This window comes from Pleurodeles waltl, chromosome 10 (genome assembly GCF_031143425.1).
Source record: "Pleurodeles waltl isolate 20211129_DDA chromosome 10, aPleWal1.hap1.20221129, whole genome shotgun sequence".
Lineage (NCBI taxonomy): Eukaryota > Metazoa > Chordata > Amphibia > Caudata > Salamandridae > Pleurodeles > Pleurodeles waltl.
In genome coordinates this window covers 218,574,825-218,600,502 of record NC_090449.1, presented here as the reverse complement: position 1 = coordinate 218,600,502, position 25,678 = coordinate 218,574,825, and positions in this window count along the sequence as shown.

Below are 25,678 nucleotides of genomic sequence, written 5' to 3'. Positions count from 1 at the left end.
TCCAGTAGGGGTATGTGCAGAGATACATGACTGAACAACCAGCATCAGATGCTTGTAGTAAAAGGCCCAACGCCATTGTGTGGTTTGTGTGAGATGTTTTACAAAACTTTTTAATTGAACGGTATTGTTAGAAAGTGAATACTGGATTGTAAATCTAGTTGTTTACTGCTAATCTGTCAGAACAGTTAAAACAAAGGATGTCCTTTATGGTTGTGAAATTGAAAAGGAAGTGCTCCCGTTATCAGTCATTCCTGCCTCTCCCAGGTCTCTATAGACCCTAGTAAATTGATGGAGCAACAAATACACCGGTCTCTGAGGTCTCCAATCTACACATCTAAATGAAGTGCTGGATTGGTGCTAGTGCATTTGCACCATTTATGCTGTCACAATGGGACAATCACCACCAGAGCCAACTTCACCAAATGCTTGACCATGGTAGCAGAATGGATTAGAACCAACTTCTTGAAACTCAACTCTGACAAGATGGAAGTACTGGTCTTCAGAACATGGGATGCCACCTAATGCCTGGCACAGCTATGACCAACACCAATACCCACCGACCATGGCAGAAATCTGGGGATTATCCTGGATGACAAGCTCAACAAGACACCACAAGTCAGTGCAGTGAGCGCTGCCTGCTTCCACATCCTACATATGCTAAGAAAGATTTTCATATGGCTGCTACAGAACACCAGACGCGCCATCACGGAAGCACTCATCACAAGCAAACTTAACTATGGCAACACACTCTATGCACGAATCTCCCAGCAGTTCCTACACAGACTTCAGACCATCGAGAATGCCACCACAAGACTAATACTCATTCTCCCATGCCACAAACACACCTTACCCCACCTCAAAGAGCCCCACAGCTTTCCATTCACAAATGTTGCTAATTCAAACTCCTCACACACACTTACAAAGCCTTGCTCAATACTGGGCCAGCATACCTGAACAGCCACATATATTTTCACAGGCCTATCAGATAGTTACCCTCATCCTCACTCTCACTCACACACACCCCACGCATTCACAAAAGCAGAGCAGAAGGTTGCTTGTTCTCCTACATCACACCCAAAACATAGAACTACCTCTGCCAACACATCAGAGCCTCCTCCTCACTTCTCCAAGAAGATGAAGACCTGTCTCTTCAAGTAACTCTAAAGGGACCATATGCCTACAGCCTGTTCAAGTGCCTGGATACCCTCATAGGTGAACAGTGTGGTGTACAAATCAACATAACATAACATAACATACCATAATATTTGTTGCTTTTATAGCATGGGTCTGCCATTGATGTTGCAAAGCCATATACTGCACACCTTTGCCTCTATTATTTAAGCTGTCTACAGATTCTAAAGTACTGGAGCTGCTGATGTTTTTTTACGCCACTGCCACCCCCGATGGAAACATGCTGCTCGGAAGCCACCGCAGTGTACTTCAGATTCCTGTACTGCCAGATGTATTACAGGAGAAGGAGCTAAAAAGGTCAGGAAGGATGCTGCTTATCAAACATTAAACTGTCCAAATATGTTTCCCTGTTGCTTGCCCCACCAGGGGCTAAAGCAATGGCCGTACTGACTGCCAGTCAGGAAAACAATTCCCTGCCACCAAAAATTAACTTTGACATTTCCAACTCATGTGAGGTGAGGTGGGGATTTTATGCTATGAAAATTTGCTCAGGAGTAGCAGTCAAGACATTTGCCCATCATAATGAACTGTCAAACTGCACAAATTTGCAGAATTCACAAATTTCAGTGTGTTACTAAAAATGTGTGGCGATGAAGGAAAGTTTGTATTTGTTTTTGAGGATAAGGGTGGAAAGATTCCTTGGGAAAGGAAGGAAGAAGAGCTCAGGTACGAGTACTTTATTTAAAAGGTAGGGGCAAATTTAGTAGTCACCCAATGCAGAGCAGCAGCCAAAAATGCTGTGCTGCATTGTGTGACAGTGAGGGAGGAGGATAAGGCCATATCTACAGAGATATGGCTCTCTTCTCCCCTCTTCTTAGCGCTGGTGCAGAATGTTGCTGCTGTGTGTCATGCACACACTCTTATGCCATAGTGCAAGGGTATGTGAGAGAGTCATACATAGGTTTGTACTGGAAGGATTCTCTTCCAGTGCAAAATATTATGCCTAGAAAACTTTTAAAACTTGTCCTGCTTTGTATGTGTGCTGTACAGCGCAACACACATGCAAAGTAGGAAAAGAAACGGTAAATGAAAACAATTCTCCTTTTAACACCTGTTTTTAAAAGGTATTATTTTGAAAAACACTTTCTCACTTTTTAGTAAATAGGGTTTTGCATTACAAAGGGTGGGTGGTTGCATGTAAAAGCCCATGTAATGCCCCCTTGACGCTAAGTATTAAAAGGTAGCACTTCACACTACAGTGAGTTACTTGTAGTAAATTTCCTATGTAAAACAAGTTTTGCGCTGGAAAGTAAATAATAAAGAAAACATTGGGCTGGTTTGTGTCACTTTCATGATGCAAACCGAGCGCAAAATGTTAGTAAGTAGTGTTTTTGGCTATATGATGCTTATTCAGGTATTTTCTTCCCAACATCACTAGTTAGAATGTTTACTTTGAAATTAATTTTACTTCTTTTAGTCTTTACTGTGTTTGGATGCCTCAAACGTTAAAATAGGTAGACATTAAAGTTTAAAAACCTCTAGTAGCATCAGAATTGGTTTAGTGTCGACTCTTGACGCCAGCTCAAAAACAGTCCCCACAGAGGTGTTGAAGCAAGAACACTGCTTTGAAAGTCAGGCCATCAGCTGCCCCTGGATTCAAAAGTGACCCTTTAATATGATAACTCATTGACCCGACTAATAAATTGCACCTTTATCGTCATGGGCCCAACCTTCCGTTGGGGCTTACTGCCTACCACATAATGTGTTTTCGATATATAAACTTCCAGGTATAAATCTTCCCTATGTTTGACAAAAGCATCAAGTAGGCCATGTAAGCCATTAGGAGTCGGTGAAAGCAGAACTGCATCATTGGTGTACAGTAAAGCCAGCATGTGTTTATCTTTCACTGCCAGGAGATGCTAACTCTGAAATATTAAAATGTGGTGCAAACCGTTAACATTTAAAAGAAATAAAACGGGGGCTCAGACACACCCCTGTCGCACACTCCTAAAGAGATTAAAAGAATCAGTGCACTCACTCTCCATACAATACCTAACAGATGCACTAACCCCCTCATGTAATGCCTGTAAAAATTCAACTATCGGGTAAGGCAGACTTAGCTTAAATAGTATTACACAAAGTTTTGAATGATTTACCCGATCAGAGGAGCTTCTGAGGTCCATAAAATCAAGACATAGGGGTTCCTTTTTTTGCCAATCGTATAAATTTCCCTCTAATCAAAAGCACTGCTGTAGGGTCACAAGGCCTTTGTGGAACCCATAAGGTTCAAGTTGAGAATATAATTTTCTTGGGCCCAGCTCTCGATTCTTTGTAAAATGATACAACCCATAATCTTAACTACTGAATCCATTAAAGATATTGGTCCGTAACACTTAGGGTCCTTACTATTTCCTTTCCTCAAGGTGCAACTTCTTATTCGGAGCTCTAAAGGAACTGTCAAACCAACCAGGGTGGGAGCTCCTTGCAAGATGACAGGTGCCATTGGTCAAATCCCTCACCAATTCAGTTTCTCAAACACCAGAAGAATTTCAGATGGAGAGGGATTATCTGCCATCTTCTCCAGCTGATCCTGAGCCCATGGTCCTTTATGCTTAGACCTGTCAGCGCAGCTGGATTACAAAGGCGCCTGTAAACAGGTACATCAAGTGCCATTACTATGGGATTATAGGCACTAAGCTCATGTTCCTTAACTTCCCTAGCCTTGACATGCCGCCTTAGGTCCTTAGTAACAAAGCTATATTTAATAACTGTCCCTTGGCCACAAGCCACGAAAATGGGCGTCTGCAAAGATTGATCACTCACCTTCTCAATTACTTAAATCATGGCCAACATTGACACTGCCACTAAAGGTTTCACACCCCAGCTGTCAAAGTCTGGTTATTAGAGTGTTAATCCCTCAGTGCAAATGCAAATGGATGTAATAGAGTGGTATTTGTGCCTATTTTGGCATTAAAACCTTCACCTAGTATAGCACAGAAATCATTGAGTGTACTGGCAGACCTGTGCTTTAGGCTACTTAAGACAGAAGATAAAATATCTATCTAGCAACCTAAGTCACAAACAGGGTTGTAAAAATTGATCACAAAACAATGACACTTGTTGAAAAGAACAAAACATACAATTAAAATCCCTGATGCTTGTATACCACTTGAGTGGACTTAAAAACCTTTCCAATTCAAATTAGGGTGACCATCCCCCCGGTTCTCTGCCCAGGAACATCAATAGCAGGGACAGAGAAACTAACAAAGCATTCCATGTTATATCCCCTGCTTCCTGAATAATCCCAATGTCAAAATTAGAGAAGTATTCAAACCAGTCCTCATCTCAGAGTTTAGACTAATAACCCGCAATATTCCACCACACAAATGTGCTTAATAGTTCAAGAGCTGGCTGCTGGGGGATGTAGTCCCATCCCAGCAGCACTGAAAACAGAGTCTGCTGCACCCACGCTGCGGGAAATGAGGAAGCACTTAATAGCACAAGACCCTTCTCCTCCTTCTTCCAAGAGCTGGCTGCTGGAGGATGTTGTCCCACCCCAGCAGCAATAAACACAGAGTCTGTTGCACCCGCGCTGCGGGAAATGAGGAATCGCTTTATAGCTTGATGAGTTCCAACCCAGCAGCAGCGAACACAGAGTCTGCTGCACTTTCCTATACTAATCACCAATTATTCGTAATGAAATGTTTGACTATTTCAAATTTCAAGTTTGTTACATGTAAGTACAATGGTGCTACAAAAAGTAGTACAAAATGCCATTCATGAACTACATGTTGAGTTTTATAACTCAGTACTCCTTTTTCTCATCTTTGGGGAATTCTCTGCCTTGACTGCGTAGTCTCTAGGGGTGGAGATCACTGCAAACATAACTATATGAATTGGGAGTCATAAAAGTCAGCATGTAGTTTGCAAATTCTGAGAAATATAAAACTTACTACCAAGTGCAAGTTTACTTTTGTGAACTAGGCTCATAGTCTGTAGCTTACCTACTGTTTCACGTCTGTCATGAGATAGGCAGTTTGCGTAGTGTTCTCCTTCAGCCCTTTAGCAACAAATCCTAGCATGTCACAGTGCTGCTGTGGCACACCAACAGTTGTGAAATAGGTCCAGCAAACAAAGGATCACAACTTATTCCAGACACCCCTGTCTGTCCACCAGCAAAAATAACAGGGGTTCATGTATCAGCATTTTAGAGAGTTTTTCATTGTATATTCTTAGAAGGCTGGTGATATGGTCAACTATTTCTGAACGAAGATGTCAGTGTGCTTTGTACTTTTTTGACAGTGCCACCTAAAATGATTTCTGCATATGTAGCTGCTTGGATGCTTAGGGATGAAAGTGATATCCACATTTTCCTTGTGCCAGACAGATTTTTCTGCTGATGCTGAACGTGAATGCACATTATGTATGACAGGGACTGATGACCTGGCAACTACATTTTCAGTACCATCATCTTCTGTCACAGCAGAATATTTAGGAACTGTATCAGCAATACCCACCTTTCTGAGGTGTTGTTCCTGTTTGATTGCATGCTTATTTCTCACATATATGACCCCCATACCAAGACGTACACCTAGATTCCCATGACACAAGGCTTTGTAGAACATTGAGCAGCCTGTCATGTGTTACTTATTCATCCTAACAAGAAATCCTAAACTGGGGATTAGATCTTACTAACAGTGCCAAAATCCCAACTTGTTGTGGTAACAGGCTGTATTTTCTTAAAGAGTACTGAGAGGATGATGGATGTTGTTGCTTATTTTGATTTTGAGATGATGGGGGCAGGTGGTAGAACAGGGCAGCATTAAATGAGATAATTTGGTCTTTGTTAGTGCGGGTCTTGACATGAAACATAAAGGTTCATTGTGCTCACTGCCGGTTGTTCATGTCAAGACTGGCACCCAGAGAATGATTTAACCAGCTCTCCCCATGCTGTACTACCAATTGCCTTCATCTTTGTAAAAACCAAAGAACAGCATCAACAACCTTCACTATAGTCCAAGGGCATTTGTTGTTCGGCTAGACTTAGATGCCCACCCCTCCACCAATTGACACCTATATCTGAAAAGGGCAATTGTAGAAATTGGAAGGTGACTTTTTTCTTGGAAAAGGAAAGGAGGGAGAAAATTTGGTTGATGGCATTGATGACAAAAATGGTAAGCAGGGTAATCTGCTTTGTAGCAAGAACATCCTCCTTCTGCATAGCAAGTACAACTTCGTCCTGTGCTCCTATCTTCCGTTTTAGCAAACTTTTGTTTTGGTTCTGTTTACTGCAAAGATTCTCTTTGGCAGGTGGACTCCAGTTCTGACTCACCACTGGTCTCAGCATGACTATCTTCACTATAGTACTGAACCAAATGTGCTTTATGTTTGGTTGTTGGACCATGGATCCATTAGAGCTTCTTCTGTCTTCCTCCTCAGACGATGGTTCAACTGATAAACTGCATTGCACACCTTCATGAAAAAAGGTAGCAGGTTTGCTGCCCAGTTGGTCAGTGCTGGTGTTCTTTCGAGTGGTGTTGGGCATCTACTCAAACACCACTTTCATTGCAGGGTCTCATTTTTTGCATGCCTGTTTTTTCTTGACATCCTTGTGGTTAATTGAGAGATGTGGACTCCAGGGTCAGCATATACATAATGAGAGAAGGACTTGTCATTATCTACGATTTAGCTCATTCTTGTCGACCGGCAGGCAATAAGAAATAACAATGCAGACTTTCAAACTTGACCTTTGTAATGAATGTCATATATGACATCACAACAAATATTTGTTAGACCTTCTGTGTAAACTAACACACATCGCCAATCTATTCCTAAATTAGACGTGTTTGCATGAAAATGAATTAAACAAATATAAAAACGTATGTCTTCAATACTAAAAGCTGCCTTCATTGTTAAAAAGCAATAACGGCTGATGACCTACAACTACTACACTAATAGAGATCTATTGCAAGGATGATAAGATAGCTCTGTGAAAGTACAATACTGATAACTGAAAGCATTGCTCTGTAACTTTGCCCCCGAAGCCCTGGGAATCTTAAGAGGACCTAAGATACACCCAATGGAGCCCTAATGCCAATCACTTCTGACCAGCTCTCAGAGTTGGAAGGGGGCTACCACTTACCTACTCAGTGGTGGGAGAAAGTAAACGTACAGCAGAAGTTGTGTTGGAGGACTCCACCTGGTGAATAAATGATCAGACTGGTCTGCATTTGAGGCTGCAAGCAAGAGAGCCTGCATGAAAGAACAACCTTGGGGAAGCACACGGTGAGGTCGCTGTAGCCAGAAAGGAAGGAAGGAGGGCAGCCTTGAAGCACCTGAAGGGTCCACTGGCCTACTGGGACTGCAGCTCTAAAAAAAAACACTTGGTGTACCCTCCCCCTCCTCATAATAATGGTCACAAAAAGAGGATTGCAGAAGCTCAGATCTGGTGACCATTTTTTGGCTTTTGTCAATAGCAAATAAGTTATCTGGAAGCCATAGTTCAGGAAATATGAATCATTGACTCTGCGACCCTATTAACAGATGGAGTAGCACAATTTAGACACCATCCTTTACACATTATCATTGTGCAATTTCACATTAATTTTCAACAATATATTTACTCTGTGCCTAACATAATGTTAACATTTGTGAACATTTAAACTTATTCATGAAACATAATTTTGAGAAACTAAAGCGTTATAAACGTGTGAATTAATGTTCATTTAAATTGCTTCCAAGTATTCATTATTCATGTTTATATCTTAGGTTGTATTTGCAGAAGAAAGTTTCTTTTGTTCATGTTCTGCCTTTAGTTGAAAGTTATATGTCTGCATGTCTAATAATATATTTAAATGCACATTAAAGCTTACTTAAAGTTAGCCTCACTAAAGACCTTAATTTTGAAATGTATTTTGCTTAGTTAGCGTGATTCTTCTTTTACAGGTGCATTCTTATGATTTCATAAGCTAGAGAAAGGAGTATTATTGTATGCATTAGTTTATTGACAGCAAGGTCTGAGAAGAGAAATCTTGGCAAGAAAAGTGAATACCTAATGAACCTCCTGTTCATCGCGTACAAGGAACCGGAGATGCTCAAGGTTGCAGTAAATGTCCTAATTCTGTGGGATGTTGCAAATGCACAGCATAAGAAGTTAAATAATTGGTTCTTGGTGGGATGGGAAAATATATGATTCTTGTTGAAGTTTTACTAATGTTCACTCAGTTAGAAGTTAGAGCAGATTCCCTTAGACTTTGAGGGATACAGACCTCGCTGCTTCCTTTTTTCTTGCAAGTTTGAAGCGTCATGCTAAACACTTCTACTGGAGTCTTCACTATGCTGACACCTCCTCTTATTTCTGAATTTCCTTGAGACTCCACTCTATAAACCATCCCTATTCTAAACTTAGAAAATTGATTAGATTACTTTAGAACTTATTTATGTTGAGGAGAGAGACACAGAGGGGCATATTTATACTCCGTCTGTGCCGAATGTGCGTCAATTTTTTTTACGCACAATCGCCACAAACCGTGCACCATATTTCAACTTTGGCGTCCGAGCCTGCGGACGTCAAAATCCTGCTGTGTGCGTCATTTTCTGGATGCCGGAAACTGCCTTGCATTAATGATATGCAAGGTAGGCGTTCCCGTCAAAAAAATGACACAAACACCCGTGCGCTGTATTTATGCTACTGCGCAAAAATCCGCACAGCCGGGAGGCGGAGTAGGAAAATGACGCACAGCCCGATTTGCGTCAAAAATTAACGCCTGGGTCAGGGCAGGCATTAAAATGGGGCAAACACACCTGTATTTAATGAAACCAAACGGAAGCAACAGCAGAGCAGCAAAAGGAAGACATGGAAGTGCTTCTCATCCAGCGTGCACGCAGACGCAGAACACAGGAACAACAACAGCAGTATCCACAACACCAGCAGGGACCCCAAAGGCAACGCAGAAGGCAGGAGAGGATATTCCGCACCAGGACAACCCTTCATGGCCTCAGGGAACATGGCATCATCCAGAGGTACAGGTTGAACTGGCAAGCCATTCAGCAGCTGCTGCGCAACATTGAGCCACAGTTGGCTCCCAGCTTGCAGACACCCCGCACCATCCCACCAGAAACCAAGCTGCTAGCTGTACTCCACATGTTGGCAAGTGGCTCCTTTCAAACCACTGGCGCCCTGGTTGCTGGGATCTCACAGCCATCAATCTCCACCTTCCTGCCCAAGGTACTGGATGCCATCATCAGACTCACACCCCGCCACATCTGCATCCCAAACACACAGCAGAAGCAGCAGGAGACCAAACAGGGGTCTTACCTCATTAATGGATTTCCACACGTCCTTGGTGCCATTGACTGCACACATGTACGCCTTGTGCCACCTGCTGCAACTGAAAATCTATACCGCAACAGGAAGCACACACACTCTATCAATGTGCAGGCCATTGTGGATCACCAGGGATTGATCATCAACATCGTGGCAAAGTATCGTGGGAGTGTACATGATTCATTCATCTTCCGTCACTGTACCATCAATCAACACTTCCAGGATGGACGATATGGAAATGGACTAGTTGTTGGTAAGTACAGAAACCTACTTATATACACAATGCTCAGCAACCCTCTAGGACAAACAACACATACACCACAACAGCGACATGTGAACAGGAACACACTGAGGTTGTGACACCGCTAGGCATGTTTGATATCCTCACCCAATGGGAGACACACCTAGGGACAAAGTACCGTTCCAAATAAAAACTGATGCCACTCCACAGACACAAGGGGAAAATGTAAACAACACAATGACAAACACATGGTGCCAACTGGCATTACATCTGTGAAGATAAAACTCCAATAACACATCAATAACACCCAAACACCCTTCCGGCCAATACGTACTGTGTAAGGGGTGTGGAATGTAATTTGCTGCAGGTCAAACACCGTGACTCACATAGCATTATGATGACTACAATAAAGGTCACATGCAATCATTGAGGTCATTCCAATATCTCACATCACTCCTGCGCTCACATTGCCCATGTTGGAAAATGGGTTATTGGTAAGGGCAGGTAGGTACCTACACTTAGGAATATGCCACTAACCTCCACTTAGGTCCAATTAGGTCTCAGTAAATTAAACCCAGCTCAACCCTTGGTAGCTTGGCAACGAGCGACAAGGCTTAACTTAGGAGACAGAGTGTAAAGCATTCAAATATCACAAAACAGTAATTAAATAAAACACAGGAAATAGTTTAAAAATATAAAACCAATTTATAACAATAGATTATATTTTTATCTTTAAAATGACACAAAAACGACTAAAATCAGATTAGGAGAACCGGAGATATGAATTTTTGAAGAATTATTGTTTTTTTAGTGCCTAGAAACAAAAAGCGCCAATTGGGTCATCTGGTTGCACCTTGACCAGGGCAAAGTCAAAGTTTAAGGCCGACCGCGATGGAGCCCGGCTCGGCTACAGGCCACGGGAGGCCTCGGTCAAAAGTTTACCTTCACATTTAGTCGTTTTTCTGAAGATTTTCTTCAGCAGGACGAACCTGCCAGTCCAATCTGACCTCCTGGAACCCTTCTCCGGATACGAGTCGTGGGAATCCTCCGTGGAGATTTTTACCTCCGGACTTAGTCATTTTTTCGAGGTGAAAGTTCTTTCGACCGGGGTAAACCTGGATCTTGATCCAACGTCCTTGGAGCCCTCCTCGGATACGCTGTCTGGGAGGTCCCAGTCAACTTTGTACGTTCGGACTTAGGCCCTCATTACAACATTGGCGGTAAAAGGCCCTTACCGCCACGCAGAAGACCGCCAACACACCGCCGCGGTGGCGGAATTCTGTCACAGCTATTATGACCCACATCTTAGAATTCGCCAATAGTCAGACACCCACAAAAGTCCGCCACACCAAAGGTCAGTGATAAACTGGCGATAACAAAACCTCCACCGTCATGCCAACAGAAATACACCCACACTATCACGACACACGAATCCACGCGGTGGTCTTTCAACCGCAGTATTCCATTGGCGGTACACACCGCTGTGCTCAAAATACACACACATTTACAAAACACAGCCACATTGGACAATTCGAAATACACACACCTGATACACATACACATACCACTCCCACACACCCATTACAATATAAAACGCACACCCACATCACCCACAAACCCTTACGACCACAAATTCCGAAAGAAGGCCAGAGAGAGACAGCACCAGCAAGAACAACAGCATCATCCACAGGCACACAACACCATCACCCACACAACTTCCACGCACCTCACACAACACACCACTACATATCACCACACTTATCACCACACACTCCACCCCACACATCACCTACACCACCCCATGGCACGGCAAAGACACCCCAGGTTCTCTGAGGAGGAGCTCAGGGTCATGGCGGAGGAAATCGTCCGGGTAGAGCCATAGCTATTCGGATCACAGGTGCAGCACACCTCCATAGCTAGGAAGATGGGCTATGGCGAAGAATAGTGGACAGGGTCAGCGCAGTGGGACAACACCCAAGAAATCGGGAGGACATCAGGAAGAGGTGGAACGACCTACGGGGGAAGGTGCGTTCCGTGGTCTCAAGACACCACCTGGCGGTTCAGCGGACTGGCGGCGGACCCCCACCTCTTCACCCACAACTAACAACATGGGAGGAGCAGGTCTTGGCAATTCTGCATCCTGAGGGCCTCGCAGGAGTAGGTGGAGGAATGGACTCTGGTAAGACAAAGCTTTACTATTACATCCCCCACCCTACCTGCATGCTATCACATACCCCCACCCTCACCCTCACCACCAGCACCCCAACTCCTCACATATGTCCCAACATCACAAACCACACATCCCAACACAAGCCCTGCATGCAACAACAAAGCATGGACACCCATCACCAAAGCATGCCCACTGCACATACCCATACACCCCCCTAAACCATTATCGCACAAGCTCCCACACAGGAATACTAGCACTGGGGTACAAGGTCACCAACCCCTAGCACACCATTACACACACAGATTTAATAAACATCCTTTTATACCCCTTCAGGACCCCTACCCAACGTCACCAGACAGGAGGGTCCACACATGTCCACACCACCAACAGAAGAGGCCCACAGTGATGACAGCACCTCTGTCCAACTGGATCTAGATGACCAGCCCGGACCATCGGGGACCTCTGGACAGTCGGTTCCCCTCACACAGGCACAGGCCACCACAGACCTTCCCCCCTCTGGAAACACCAGCACAGCACCCGCCCAGCGGGCCCATACCTCCGTCCCCAGGACACGTCAATCAGCTGTGTGTCCACTACTACAGGGAACCCAGGATAACCCACCACCCCAACAACAACAGGGACCTGGAGTCAGTGGTAGTGGGCACACGGTCCAGGGGACGGAGCCCTTGGAACACAGGGGAACTGGGAGGGCTGCTGTGCGACAGGGGGCGGACAGGCCAAGGGAACCCACTCTCCACGAGGCCCTCTCCTCCATCATGGGAGCCTACCACCACTCCCAGGAGACGATGGCAACGATACTGGCCAAGTTTCAGGAGACCCAGCGCATGCAGGAGGAACAGTATATGGGCTTCAGGGAGGAACTCAGAACCATCAGCTCCACCCTGGGCACCATCGTAGGGGTGCTGAAGGAACTACTCAACACCAGGAGGGACACTGTGGCACTACAAGGGGCCCCTGACACTAGCATGGACGATGAACTGCCCACCACCTCCGCCAGCGCTAGTGGACAGGACGCCCCGCCACAGGACCACCACACCAGCACCCCACCCCCTGCAGAGGGAGAACCACCCCGCAAACAGTCCCTGAGATCCAGGACAAAGACAGAGCACGATGCCGAGACCCCCGCCAAGAAATGAGACCACCCTGATTGTCATCCTACTGTCCCACTTTGTCACCCTGTCCATAATTAAACTGCCCCAGCTCCACTTCCTATGCCCATATGGGCAATGCACCTGTGAGACTAATAGACTGGACTCTGCCATCACCCCTCACCATTTCACTACCCACTCCAATATTGAGCATTTAAGTAAACACACCTAAAGCACAAAATGATCTGGAGTCTGTTTGTGATTTCGAAATAGTGTATTAGCAATTACAGTGACAAAATGTTTTTTAAATAGTAATGTCAACATACCTATGTCACACAGCTCTAGTCCATGAGGAATCTAAGCAGATGTCACACAGTTGGACCCACATCTGTGAAATCGTAAGGGAAAGTGACAACTCAGTGACCATACACTGAGTGAAAACGACAGACAGGAGAGAGGTAGTAGTGTCAAAGTACATGTAGTAGGCAGGTTTGTATTCCTACCTATGTCTCACTGGAAATATTGCAGGATCACTGAGTCCCTGTTGTGCGTGTCTTCTTTCTCTGCTTCCTCCTCATCACTGTCCACAGGCTCCACAGCTGCAACAACACCGCCATCTGGACCATCCTCCTGCAGAAAAGGCACCTGGCGTCCCAAAGCCAAGTTGTGAAGCATACAGCAGGCCACGATGATCTGGCACACCTTCTTTGGTGAGTAGAATAGGGATCCATCTGTCATATGGAGGCACCTGAACCTGGCCTTCAGGAGGCCGAAGGTCCGTTCAATCACCCTCCTAGTTCGCCCATGGGCTTCATTGTAGCATTCCTCTGCCCTTGTCCTGGGATTCCTCACTGGGGTCAGTAGCCATGACAGGTTGGGGTAACCAGAGTCACCTCCAAATGGCGAGGGGCAACTGTTAGACACACACTAACCTGGAGGGACAACCATTCCCACTGACTAGCTTCCAGGTGCTCACCTAAAAGCCACACACGGTGCCTCTGGAGTTGACCCATCACATAAGGGATGCTGCTATTCTGCAGGATGTAGGCGTCATGCACTGAGCCAGGGAACATGGCATTCACATGGGAGATGTACTGGTCTGCCAAACATACCATCTGTACATTCATAGAATGATAACTCTTCCGGTTTCTGTACACCTGTTCACTCCTATGGGGGGGGACCAAAGCCACATGGGTCCCATCAATGGCACCTATGATGTTGGGGATATGTCCCAGGGCATAGAAATCACCTTTCACTGTAGGCAAATCCTCCACCTGAGGGAAAACGAGGTAGCTCCGCATGTGTTTCAGAAGGGCAGACAACACTCTGGAGGGAAACATCCTTTATGCCGACTTTTTTATAACGAAGTCCTGGTTAACGAAAGCGGAACAACGCTTTCTTTAACCACGACTTCGCTATTTTGTGCCTTAACCACGCATGTCCTGAACAACGAACATGCATGGTTAAGGTACAAACAAGGGAGTCGGCTGAGGAGGACGACGCAGATGACGAGGCGACGACTCAGGTAAGTGGGGTTTTTAGGTTTTGGGGAGGGGGTCGGGGGTTTTAGGTTTTGGGGTGGGGCGTTTTTGGTTTTGGGGAGGGGGTGGGGGGTCGGGGTTTTAGGTTTTGGGGTGGGGTTGGGGGGTGGGGCGTTTTTGGTTTTGGGGAGGGGTGGGGGTCGGGGGTTTTAGGTTTTGGGGTTGGGTTGGGGGGGTGGGGCGTTTTTGGTTTTGGGGAGGGGGTGGGGGGTCGGGGTTTTAGGTTTTGGGGTGGGGTTGGGGGGGTGGGGCGTTTTTGGTTTTGGGGAGGGGGTGGGGGGTCGGGGTTTTAGGTTTTGGGGTGGGGTTGGGGGGGTGGGGCGTTTTAGGTTTTGGGGAGGGGGTGGGGGGTTGGGGGTTTTAGGTTTTGGGGTGGGGTTGGGGGGGTGGGGTGAGGCATGCAGGATCAATGGGTGCCTGTTACTAATGACTTTACCTGGAATGCCTTTACAACAAAATATCGTTGTTAAGGCATTCGTGGTAAAGGCATTAGTAGTAACAACGAGGTCGGTGTTTAGGCCCTCCTTGTTTAGGCACCCGTTGTTTTGTCAGTCGGCATTCCGTCGTACAACCCACTCTGGACAATACTTTGGAAAACATAGGCTGGGACATCCCTGATGCCATGGCCACAGTTGTTTGAAATGACCCACTTGCAAGGAAATGGAGCACTGACAGCACCTGCACTTGAGGGGGGATTCCTGTGGGATGGCGGATTGCTGACATCAGGTCTGGCTCCAACTGGGTACACAATTCCTGGATTGTGGCACGGTCAAGCCTGTAGGTACTTATCAAATGTCGCTCCTCCATTGTCGACAGGTCCACCAACGGTCGGTACACCGGAGGATGCCGCCATCTCCTCACATGTCCCAGCGGACGGTGCCTATGAAGGACAACAGCAAGCACAGAGTCAAACAACTCAGAGGTACGTACCCACAGTTTACCCAGAACACCAATCATACACAAAAGGTGGCCTGTATGTGTGTTGAGTCTAGGCCTAGGTATGTGTGACGCAGTTGAAAATGAAGCCATGTGGGCCCCTGAAATGGCGGCTGCCTGACCTCTAAAATGGGACAATGGGATGTGAGGTAACTGCGCTGGCGTTGTACATCGTCGCGGTCGAAGACCGCGGCGCAATGCTGCATTGGTTAACATTGGACCCTATGGGTCCCAGGAGCCAATGACGATGTACGCCGGCGGTGATGGTACGCACTGCCGCGGATGTGACCGCCATTTTCTATCTGTTCAATCACTCAATACCTGATCTTCGACAGGAGAGGACCTACACTGCAAGTGCTGCTGTGACCTCGGTCTGGAAGAGACAATGGCTCGTGCGTCTGGGGAAAGGGCCCCTCCCTTCACATCGGAGGAATTGGAGAAGCTCGTGGATGGGGTCCTCCCCCAGTACACGCTACTCTACGGTCCTCCAGACAAACAGGTAAGTACACAGGGAGCATGTTGTATGGGCTATGCCTGTGTGGAGCGAGCTGTATGTAAGAAGGAAGGGGGCAGAGTGCTGCGTGCATGAAAGACGGTGAATGCATGTGCCACATGGCAAGGGTAGGGATGGGGGCCAATCACTTTGACGGTGCAGCTGGTAATGACTTCTCTTCTTCCCCTGTACATTTCATGTAAGTCAGCGCCCACCAGAAGAAAGGTATTTGGCGTGCCATCGCCAAGGACGTCTGGACCCTGGGGGTCTACCACAGACGGAGCACCCACTGCCGGAAAAGATGGGAGGACATTCGCCGCTGGAGCAAGAAGACGGCGGAGGCTCAGCTGGGGATGGCCTCCCAATGTGGGAGGGGTGCCCGTCGCACCATGACCCCCCTGATGTTCAGGATCCTCGCGGTGGCCTACCCGGATTTGGATGGGCGCTTGAGGGCATCACAGCAGACACAAGGGGGTGAGTACACTCTCATTCTGCTGATATTGCGCGCAGTAGAGTTGTCTGGGTGGGGGAGGAGGGCTGTGTGTTTCCCTAGGCCAGGGCGAGTTCTGTAGGCAAGGCTCCTCCGTAAGGCAGGCCATGTGGCACCCCAGCCCACCTCTGTAGAGTCCCAAATACAGCTATTCATGCCCCTGTGTCATCTATGTGTGCAGATGTTGTCCATAGCCTTGTAGGCCATTTCCCAGGAATTGAACAGTGGAGCCCAAGAGCGCGGCGTAGTGCATGGGGCTTCTGTGTCTATTGTGTCCGCCAACAGTAGCGGTAATCCATGCACTCAACATGTCTTTCTTCTGTCGTCGTCCCCCTTTTTGTGGTCTCCCTGTTCTTGTGTGCATTAGCATAATCAGGCGGAGGAGCAGTGGCACCGGAGCAGGAGGGAGCTGCATCCCACAAGGCCCTGAAGGGCGAGACTACGGACTCGGAATTCACCAGTGGGACGGAGGGCGAGGGGAGCTCCACGGCGGGGACAGGAGCTGACACCAGCGACACAGACTCGCCCTCTAATGGGAGCTCCCTTGTGGTGGCGGCAACATCTGTGCCCCCCGCATCTACAGGTACAGCCGCCACCCCCCTACCAGCACCGCCCTCCCAGCAGCCCCTCAGCCTTCGCCCCGTGCCCGCTCACCCAGGAGGGTGGGCATCACCTTCGCCCCAGGCACCTCAGGCCCTGCCCCAGTCACCTGTGCTGCCCTCAGTGAGGCGGCCATTGACCTCCTCAGGTCCCTCACTGTTGGGCAGTCTATCGTTTTGAATGCCATCCAGGGTGTAGAAAGGCAGTTGCAACAAACTAATGCATTCCTGGAGGGCATTCATTCCGGTCAGACAGCCCTTCACCAAGCTTTTCAAACTCTGGCCTCAGCACTGATGGCAGCCATTGTCCCCGTCTCTAGCCTCCCCCCTCCAACTTCCTCCACCCAGACCCAATCCCCTGTACCTCTGCCTATCCCAAGCACACCATCAGACCAGCCGGCACACACGTCAACACACAAGGGAAGCTCTGGCAAACATAAGCACCACACGTCCCACAGGCACTCACGCAAGCAACACACACATGCAGACACACCAACATCCACTGCCTCCACTGTGTCCCCCTGCTCGTCGTCTCCCTCCTCCCTCCCAGTCTCGTCTACACCCACACCTGCATGCACTACCTCTACAGCCACTACGTCCCTCACCAGCACACCCCCACTACCATTCACACATCCCCTGTCTCCTCTCCCAGTGTGTCTGTGACGCCCCCTCCCAAGATACACAAACGCAGGCACACACCCATCCAACAGCCATCCACCTCACAACAGCCTCCAGCGCATGCACCTTCACCCAAAGTCACCAAACGTACACCTCCTACTACCACCACCTCTTCCTCCACTCCCAAACCCCCTCCAGCTACCCGTCCCAGTGTGTCCCAAAAACTTTTCCTGTCCACCCTTGACCTTTTTCCCACACCTCCCCCACCACGTCCATCTCATAGGTCCCGAAGTAGCACCTCAACCAAAACATCTCCGGGACCAGTGGTGCCTGTAGTCACCGGTATGTGGAGTGCACCGGCCACCAGGACAGCCAGTGTGGCACGGAGCCACAGCACAGACAGTCCCCCACCTGTGAAGCATCAGAAGTTGGCCAGTACCCGGTGGGAGAGGGGGAAGACTCCAGCCACCAAAGCCACTCCCAGGGGTCCCGTTGGGAGTGTGGAGTCAGCTGTGACACCTTCCAAGTTGGGGAATGGCCACAAGAAACCCGGCAGGTCTGGGAAGGGCTGCATGACTGAGAAGACTGCCATCATCCCTGCTGCCCAGGAGGCCACCACCAGCCCCAGCCCCGCTGCCCAGGAGGCCACCACCAGCCGCAGCCCAGCTGCCCAGGAGGCCAACGCCAGCCCCAGCCCAGCTGCCCAGGAGGCCACCGCCAGCACCAGCCCCACTGGCCATGAAGGACCGCCAGCAAAAGCCCCGCTGGGCCATGAAGGACCGCCAGCAAAAGCCCCGCTGGGCCCTAAAGGACCGCCAGAACCTGCCCCGCTGGTCCATGAAGGACCATAAAGGCCATGAAGGACCGCTAGCAAAAGCCCTGCTGGGCCATGATAGACCGCCAGCACCAGCCTCTCTGGGCCATGAAGGACCGCCAGCAAAAGCCCCGCTGGGCCATGAAGGACCACTAGCAAAAGCCCCGCTGGGCCCTGAAGGACTGCCAGCACCAGCCCCACTGGGCCATGAAGGACCGCCAGCAAAAGCCCCGCTGGGCCATGAAGGACCACCAGCAAAAGCCCCACTGGGCCATGAAGGACCACCAGCTAAAGCCCCGCTGGGCCATGAAGGACTGCCAGCACAAGCCCCGCTGAACAGGGCACCGCCAACTCAAGCACCGCTGAACAGGGCACCGCCAACTCAAGCCCCGCTGAACAGGGCACCGCCAACTCAAGCCCCGCTGAACAGGGCACCGCCAATTCAAGCACCGCTGAACAGGGCACCGCCAACTCAAGCACCGCTAGCCCATGAGCGGCAGGGGCACTGACGCAACTGGGTCCGTCACGGGGTGAGTGATGCACTCTGGGCACCAGTCCCCCTCCAGAACCAGTGGAGAGATCGATCCACTACCTCTGTCCTTCATAGGATGAAGCACTCTGGGCAATATGCCCCCTCCAGAACCAGTGGAGACTGTTATCCACTACCTCTGTCCTTCACAGGATAAAGCACTCTGGGCAACAGTCCCCCTCCAGAACCAGCGGAGAGATCCATCCACTACCTCTGTCCTTCACAGGATGAAGCACTCTGGGCACCAGTCCCCCTCCAGAACCAGCGGAGAGATCCATCCACTACCTCTGTCCTTCACAGGATGAAGCACTCTGGGCACCAGTCCCCCTCCAGAACCAGCGCAGGCATCCATCCACTACCTCTGTCCTTCACAGGATGAAGCACTCTGGGCACCAGTCCCCCTCCAGAACCAGCGCAGGCATCCATCCACTACCTCTGTCCTTCACAGGATGAAGCACTCTGGGCACCAGTCCCCCTCCAGAACCAGCGGAGGCATCCATCCACTACCTCTGTCCTTCACAGGATGAAGCACTCTGGGCACCAGTCCCCCTCCAGAACCAGCGGAGGCATCCATCCACTACCTCTGTCCTTCACAGGATGAAGCACTCTGGGCACCAGTCCCCCTCCAGAACCAGCGGAGGCATCCATCCACTACCTCTGTCCTTCACAGGATGAAGCACTCTGGGCACCAGTCCCCCTCCAGAACCAGCGGATGCATCCATCCACTACCTCTGTCCTTCACAGGATGAAGCAGTCTGGGCACCAGTCCCCCTCCAGAACCAGCGGAGGCATCCATCCACTACCTCTGTCCTTCACAGGAGGAAGCACTCTGGGCACCAGTCCCCCTCCAGAACCAGCGGAGGCATCCATCCACTACCTCTGTCCTGTCCAGAACCAGTGGAGACTGTTATTCACTTGAGAGACTGTAGCTTTGCACTCCCCAGGATATGGCAGTGGGCAACCCACCCACTGTAGAGACTTGAGAGACTGTGGCTTTGCACTCCCCAGGATTGAGCAGTGGGCAAACCACCCACTGTAGAGACTTGAGAGACTGTGGCTTTGCACTCCCCAGGATTGAACAGCGGGCAACCCACCCACTTGTGAGACTTGAGAGACTGTGGCTTTGCACTCCCCAGGATGGAACAGTGGGCATGTGGCCCCCTCGTGGATTTTTAATCGTGCACTCAAGCGGCTGAGGTGCCCCCCTTTCCCTCCCCCTGAGGTGCCTGTTTAGTTGCTCTCTGATGCCCCTGCAGTGTTCTCTCCTTCATGGTCGGGGATCTTGTGTGGGCCTCGCCCATACCGTGTGGTCCAGGTGTTCCACGTTACTTTGTGCAGTACCTGGACTACTATGCCTGGTATATATTTTGTTCATTGTGTATATATATATATATTTCTGCCTACTTGTTTGTAATATATTCCGATGGCTGCACTCATTTTCTTTGGTCTTTGCATTCTTCTGGGGGGGATTGGGGGTGCAACTGTGATGTATTGATATGCATTAGTGTGTGTGTTGTAGTGGGTGAGGGTGGGGGTGTTGCGTGTGTGTCCCCCTGTTTTTTGCCTCCCCCCTCCCCTGTGTCGTAGGTGCAGTACTCACCGTGGTCTTCGCCGCCGGCGTTCGTGCTCCTGGTAGAGGAGCAGGAAGACTATCGCAGGTAGGATTTGGAGTTCCGGTTCCATGGTGTCCTCGTTCCTCGTGGAGTGTGTAGAGGTGAGCGTTTTCCCTTCGGGATTCCTGTTTCCACTGTGTTATTATCCACGGTGAATCCGCCCCGGAAAAGGTAGCGGATTGGCCTGTCATAATAGTGTGGGCGGTACATTGTCTCCAGCCTGTCTGTTGGCGTTGACCGCCGTGCTGTTTGTTTGGACCGCCGTGGCGGTCGGAGTGTTAAAGTGGCTGTCTTTGTTGGCGGTTTCCGCCACGGTCGTAATTGCTATTTTTTTACCGCTGGCCTGTTGGCGGTCTTACCGCCGCTTTAACACCGTCCGCCAGGGTTGAAATGACCACTTTAGTCTCTTTTTTGGAGATTTTCTTCACCAGGACGAACCCGCAAATCAGGCCGGGTCGCGGTTGAGGCAAGCCGGCTAGAGTTGCCACGGCGGGTCGGTCCCTCTATGGAGCTTTTTTTCAAAAGTTCTCCAAACTTCTGGGTCTTCTCCCAAATGTTCTTTTAAGGTTCTTTTGGGGTCCACAGCTCACCCCAAGGGTCCAGAAGCTCTGAGGTGATCCTTGGGGGTGTGGACTACAACTCCCAGAATGCACCTGCCACAAACTCCTTTTTTGGCCACTGGGCAGTGGTAGCTGGTTGATTTCTTCAGGAGTTGGTGCAGGGGACTCTGGTTAGCATTTTTTCACCTGTAGAAAACAGGGAGTCCCTCCTTGAACTAGTTGAAGCCAGGCAAAGTCCTTCTTGTGGTGAAGCCCAAGTGTGCAGCTGGTGCAGTCCTTCTGAGTGCAGGGTCCAGGTGAAGGCCAGGGGTCCAGCAGTGCAGTCCTTCTTCTCCTTTGGTTCTTCCTTGTTGGAATCTGATGGGGATCTGAGGTGTGGGTGCAGGTCTGCCAGTTTTATCCTTGCTCCTGGGTGAAAAACAGGGGGGTCCTGATTCTCCAATCAGGTGCAGGGTCCTTCCCCCTGTGATGACCACTTCCTGGGAAGTGTGGCAAAAATCAATCCCAGGAGACAACATTCTTCAAAAATCCATCATGGCTGAAAATTATTTTTGGAGGTTACATCTGGCTGAGCCCACCCTCTGGTGTGCTGAAAATCATAAACACACCCCTCTCCTGCCCTCTCCTAATCTAATCAAGGGGCACCTAGTTGTCTGGGGTTGCAGGATGTGGGGTTGTTGCTGGGTTGCTCCAAATGTCCTTCTCTGCCTTTGAAGACCAGTTTGGCAGCCCTCCCCCTTCCTGCCTCACCATCTGCTGAGGGGAAATCCCCTTCCACAGGCACATCTCTTTGTGTGAAGCCAGGCCACTTCACACCTCATCTAGGCTGCCTGGCCAGACTGCCGGAGGCTGGCCAATCAGGGCACAGCAGCAAAAACAATGCAGGACTGAAATTGGCAACCTTTCAGGTAAAGTTTAAAACTCTTTACCTGAACAAGTAATATTAAATCCAACAACTGGAAGTTGTGGGATTTATTTTAACAATTAATTTGATACCAAACTCTTTGTATCTGTCATTTAAGGAGACTTTAAAAATTAAAATAAAGTCTACCCGTTCTAGCCTATGAAGGCCATTCACTACAATGAGGGGAAAATTAATTTGGCTGTTTTTACCTCACCAGGGCTTATAAAACTACTTTTATAAGGTCCTTGCTTATAGCTACAGGGCACCCAGTCCTAGGGGCACATAGGGCACACCTTAGGGGTGACCTATATGTAAAAATAAGGTAGTTTAAGACTTTGGAACTACTTTGAATTCCAAAGTTGAATTTGCATATAACTTTAATTTAAAAGCAGCCAGCAAGGCAGGCCTGCCTTTAAAATGACACTGGGCACCTCAGCAGTGCACCTATGGGTGCACTACCTATGCTGTGGTCCCTAAACCTACATGCCCTACCATACACTAGGGACTTATAGGTAGGTTAACTTAGCCAATTACAATTAGCCTAATTTGCATATCCACTTTACACAGAGCACTGGCCCTGGGACTAGTAAGCAGTACCCAGGGCACAGCCCAGAGTCAGTAACCACCAGTACCTGTCCAAAAAGTGTGGCGGTGACCAGGGCAAAAAGGAGGACTTTCCTGCACTGCCCCCCCAGATGAAAGGTGATGGGTAGTCCTCATCAGCTAAGTGGAAAAACCTGGAAAGGCCATCTGCATTGGCATGGGCAGTCACAGGTCTGTGCTCCACTGTGAAGTCCATCCCCTGTAGGGAAATGTACCACCTTAACAGTTTTGGGTTCTCCCCCCTCATTTGCATCAACCATCTGAGAGGTCTGTGGTCAGTTTGTACACGGAAGTGAGTGTCAAACAAGTATGGCCTCAACTTCTTCAGGGACCAGACCACAGCAAAGGCCTCCCTCTCAATGGCACTCCATGTTTTCCCTCTGGGGAGTAGTCGCCTGCTGATGAAGGTAACTGGTTGATCTTGGCCCTCTTCATTAACTTGGGCTAACACTACCCCAATCCCTTCTTCTGAAGCATCTGTTTGCACTATAAACTCCTTGCTATAGTCAGGGGCCAGTAACACTGGTGCTGAACACATAGCCTGTTTTAGGGTGTCAAAAGCTTTCTGACACTCTGGGGTCCAAATGACTTTCTTGGGTTGTTCCTTGGAGGTAAGCTCAGTCAGAGGGGCCACTATGGTCCCATAATTCTGAACAAACCTCCTGTAGTACCCAGTCAAGCCAAGAAAGGCCCTGACCTGAGTCCGGGTTTTAGGAGCCTCCCAATCCAGGATAGTCTGGATCTTGGGCTGGAGAGGGTGTACATGGCCTCCACCAACAAGGTGGCCCGGGTACACAACTGAGCTTTGCCCTATCTGGCACTTGCTTGCCTTGATAGTCAGGCCTGCTTGAAGCAGGGCCTGAAGCACTTCCTTCAGGTGGACCAGGTGGTCCTCCCAGGTGGAACTAAATACAGCTATATAATCCAGATAAGCTGTACTGAAAGATTCCAACCCAGATAGGACTCTATTCACCAACCGTTGGAAGGTGACATGAGCATTTTCCAGGCCAAAGGACATCTCCTTGAAGTGAAAGTGGCCCTCTGGTGTGGAAAATGCTGACCTCTCCTTAGTTCCTGGACTTAAGGCAATCTGTCAGTATCCTGAGGTCAGATCAAACGTGCTCAGGAATTTGGCAGCCCCCAACCTATCAATGAGCTCATCAGCTCTAGGTTTGGGGTGAGCATCAGTCCTAGTGACTGCATTTAGACCTCTGTAGTCCACAGAAAATCTCAATTCCTTCTTCCCACCTTGGGGATTAGGTTTGGGCACCAGTACCACTGGACTGGATCAAGGACTGTCAGAGGGCTCAATTGCCTTGAGCTTCAACATCTTAGCCACTTCAGCTTTGATGTTGGCCTTGACCTGGTCAGACAGCCTGTACAGCTTGTTCTTGACAGGTAAGCTATCACCAGTGTCAATGTCATGGACACACCAATTGGTGAGTCCAGGGGTCAGGGAGAACAGACTAGCAAACTGCTCCAAGATTTGTCTAAAATCTTGCTCATTTGAGGACAGGAGGTCTGGCAGAGGTTCACTCTCCTCCTCCTTCCCTTTATCAGTAACCATCAGCATGGTCATGTCTGCCCTGTCCTAGTGGGGTTTCAACCTGTTAACTTGCAGGATCCTATGAGGATTCCTGGGGGTGCCAAGGTCCACCAAGTAGGCGAGCTCACCTTTCTCTCCACAATTGGATAGGGCCCAGTCCATATGACCTGAAGTGCCCTATGAGCCATGGGCTCCAAAACCCACACCATATGTCCTGGGTGATACTCAGGCATGGTAGCCTTCTGAGCATGCCAGAGCTTCATGAGCTCTTGGCTGGCCTCCAGGTTTCTGCTTCCTTTCTTCATGTACTCAGCCATGCGTGACCACAGGCCCAGCACATAATCTAGCACATTCTCCTTGGACTCTTTGAGAGGCTTCTCCCAAGACTCTCTCACCAAGCACAATGGGCCTCTTACAGGGTGCCCAAACAGTAATTTAAAGGGCCTGAATCCAACTACCTTCTGTGGCACTTCTCTGTAGGCAAACAACAGACATGGGAGGAGAACATCCCATCTCCTCCTGAGTTTGTCAGACAAACCCATGATCATGCCCTTCAGGGTCTTGTTAAATCTTTCCACCAGACCAATGATCTGTGAATGATAGGGGGTGGTGAACTTATAAGTAACACCACACTCATCCCACATGGCTTTCAGATAGGCAGATATAAAATGTGTGCCCCTATCTGAGACCACCTCCTTTGGGAACCCCACTCTGGTGAACACACCAAGTAGGGCCCTAGCCACTGTGGGAGCAGTGACTGTCCAGAGGGGTATTGCATCAGGGTACCTGGTGGCATGGTCCACAGCCACCAAACCTGTTACCTGAGGCAGTTGGTGGGTCTAGGGGACCAACAATGTCAATCCCCACCCTCTCAAAGGGAGTCCGAACCACTGGCAGTGGTATCAAGGGAGCCTTTGGCTTGCCCCCAGCCTTTCCACTGGTTTGGCAGGTAACACAGGAGCTGCAAACCTCCTTGACTTTTTCTGACATTTGGGGCCAATAAAAATGGTTGACCAGCCTGTTCCAGTTCTTGGTCTGTCCCAAATGTCCAGCTGAGGGAATATCATGGCTTAAAGTAAGGAGGAATTCTCTATACCTCTGGGGGGCCACTACTCTCCTGGTTGTCCCTGGTTTGGGGTCCCTTGCCTCGGTGTAGAGAACTCCATCCTCCCAGTAAACCTTGTGGGTCCCACTGGTATCCCCTTATACTCACCAGAAATGGTCTGCAAGATCATTTTAACCTGTGCCATCCTGCCCAACATTTGTGTACAAAGGAACATTCTCCTATTCGAACCAGAGCCACAAATGCCTAAAGAGGAGGAAGAGGAGGATGCTGGCCATCAACATGAGGGGGACCAACTCAACACAGCTGCAGGATTGCGTAGGCACCAACATATTGCCAACAATTTCTTTTGAATCAGCTCACCATCACCACTGTATTAACATATGTAAATA